This window comes from Mustela nivalis (assembly GCF_964662115.1).
Source record: "Mustela nivalis genome assembly, contig: HAP1_SCAFFOLD_424, whole genome shotgun sequence".
Taxonomy (NCBI): domain Eukaryota; kingdom Metazoa; phylum Chordata; class Mammalia; order Carnivora; family Mustelidae; genus Mustela; species Mustela nivalis.
In genome coordinates this window covers 541,561-544,728 of record NW_028136230.1, presented here as the reverse complement: position 1 = coordinate 544,728, position 3,168 = coordinate 541,561, and positions in this window count along the sequence as shown.

The following is a 3,168-nucleotide window of genomic DNA, read 5'->3' as shown; positions in this document are numbered from 1 at the left end:
CGCTGAAACCTAAGCTGACCTTAAAGCCCAAACTAGAACCCTGAATCCCAAACCTGGAATGGAACCCAAAGCCTGTACCTGAGCCCTGGATCCAAGCCCTGAACCACGAACCCAAACCCTAAACCAGACCTCCAAGTCATGAAACCTGAACCCAAATATGAGCATGAAGTCAAACCCCAAATTTGACCTTGAACTTTATCCCATAAGCCCTGAGTCTTAAAGCCTAAATCATAAACTTAAAGCCCTAAACTATAACTCTGTTCCCTTGTCCTTCACTCTAAACCCTCACCCTAACACTAAACCCAAAGCCTGATCTAGAACTCTGACTAAAACCTGAACCTGTACCCAAATTCAAATGCTTCACCACACTTTGCTTATGCACTTGCCATTGACGGATATTTGCAGTTTCTACCTTTTGATTCTTGTGAACATTGTTTGGGTTGGGGGCTAGGGTTAGGGTCTTGGATTAGGGTAGGGTCCAGGCTTGAGACCAAGTTGAGGTCAGAGTGTGGGTCTGCATTAGGGCCATGTTCAGTGACACTGTTTGGGTCAAGGACTGTTGTAATTCCACATTGTTTCCAATTCATTGTTCCTTAGCTATTTGGGGGGAAGTTGGGGGGTATTGGGCTCCATGCAGCTTGAATTTCCGGAATGAAATGGCATCAGCTGGACCCGGGGAGGGAGCAGGACCTTCCACTGAAGGGTGAGCTTCCACAGTCCTGCACTGCCTTGCACCGCCTGCAGAGGGCGCCAGACCCCAGCTCCCGCCCTGAGCCCAGGCTGCACAGCCACAGCTGGGACCAGAGCCCCGCCTCTTCAGGACCCACTGTGGAGACTTCTGGAGAATGTGGGGCGCCTCCCACCCTGACAGGACAAGCTGAGGAGGGTGTGGCTCTGCATCCACACTGACCGGACCCGTTGTGGAGGACGCGCCCACACTGGCAGCAGTCCAACCTCCTAAGGACCAGATGCTGGAGGAGCTGAGGAGAAGCCGCCTGAGTGGACTGTCAAGGGGTTCGTGGTCTCAGGACCCCACAGAGGAAGGGCGCCCTGTGTAGACACTGGGGCTTCCGTCGTTTTGTGTGAGGAGACGTGGCCTCCTGCTGTGCTGTGCGTGGGGCTGTGGGGTCCCCCCTTTCTGGGCTCGGGTGCTCCTAGTTCCTCATCTGTGTTTGTGTGCTCGCGGATTCGGTTCCTGGGGCTCCTCAGATGGTCTGCAGTCAGGGAGCGTCTGCCTTCTTCGGTGCTTGTGCTCTCCCCACCTCAGCCCTGCGGGGTCCTTCCCGTGTCCACACCCACTCCAGGCTTGCGCCGAGTCCGGAAATTCGGGAGCCAGAGTGAGGACTCTGTAGACGGTTTTGGGGAGAGTAGGTATTTTCCCAGTGTGGGTTCTACCCTGAGCACAGTGCCTTCCCATCTCCGTGTGTACCCATCCCTGTCTGTCGTCATTGTTGCAGGGCTGTCAGATGACAGGTCTGTCACCTTCTTGGTTCAGGGGCCTCCTGGGTATCTTGCTGTCTTGGATGCAGGTGTAAATGAGATCGTTCTCAGCAGTCTCTTTTTGATGGTTACATCCGAGCACCTAGGAGTGCCACTAATTTGTGCATATTGATTTTGTTCCTTGCAAGTTTTTGAATTTATTAGTTCAATTGGCCTTAAACTCAATCTGCCAGTTATTTGACCAGCAGCATGGGTTTAATTGGGAAGAGCAGAGAATGGCAGTCTGGGCTGAGCAAGCTAAGGTCCCATCACAGGCAAGTGCGAGAAACAAAGGAGAGGAACATTATTTCATGGAGGAGGAAGAAGTTGGGAAGGGTGCTTGAAGGAAAGTCCCTTGGAGAAAGGCAGGGTGATGGAGAATTCTCACCAGCTGAGCTGCAAAGCTCCTACAAAAAGTCAGGAGATGAACCTCCAGCTTCCCGTGTGAGGCCTGGAATTGGTGAGTCTCTCCTGTGGGGGATTGCAATGTGGGGTCTGTAATGGGCACTGAGCACCAGGCGCCCCCTTCCAGCCTCCCCTTCTGGCATCCCCAGTCTACTTTACTGGGGCTTCCCTTCCTGCTTTTGCACAGTTCTAACCAGCTTGCGGTGGAACGTTGTGGAAAAACTGAAATTCCAAATCCACTGCTTCTACTGCACCTGAGATACAGGGGCCCATGATTTAATTCTCCCACGAGTCTCTTGCTAACATGTGTCCTCTCCATGTTGGGTGACCTGGATTTGGGAGGGCTTGGCCTCCATCCCAAAGTCTGATGTTCTCTGTGCTTCCGTGTGATCGTGCTAACATGGATATTTGGAAGATTCATTTCCTCTGTGGTGATTTCAAAGTGCAGTCAGCTTGTTATAGCAGCACAAATACGTGCTGTCTCCACACTCAGATTCCCCAGCCGTCATTTCTTTACCACGTTTGCCACTTCACACGGGATGCTTCAGTGTGTTTGATCCCACACCAGGACAATGTCCTGCAGAACCACCACATAACCTGAAATGAGGAGATCATTACAGAACCCATCCAAGGGTTAGTGTTAGGAACCAGGGACATGGCAGGGCTGATCTGAAGACCCCATGGAGAGCTGTCTGGGTGGCTGAGTTGACAGTGGAGGTGAGGGTGAGTGTCTGGCTCTGGCTTTGTGTCCAGGAGTCAGCTCTGTGTGGGTGTGTCCTCAGCTAGGCATGCAGATTTCTGCTCCTCTGAATCCTTTCCGGAGTTCCAAATGGCACAGTTTCCTTCTGGGCAGCAGGCTGAGTCCTCTGGGATTGCCCATGTGTCCCCAAATTGTAGGGCACGTACTGCAAGGCCTTTGGGGTCAGAATCTTGAAAAGCAAACCAAAGGTTATGGTTAGGGCCCACCACATGGCAGGCCCGATCTGCCAGCACTCTGTCCATCTTTCTGGGGGAGGGGGCAGTCGAGGGATTTGTTCAGGTTGAGTGTCAAGCTCCAGGTTTGCATCCAGGGGCCTGCTGAATATGGGGCTGTCCAGAGGTAGGAATGCAGATTTCAGTTCCTCTGAATCCTTTCTGGAGTTCCAAATGGCATGGTTCCTTTCAGGGTGGCAGGATGAGTCCTATGGTGTTCCTCACTGTCCCCAATCTCTGAGGCTTTGGAGCCAGGCCATCGGGGACAGACAAACACAGGCTGGAGAGCTTTAATGTCAGAAATGTATTTTC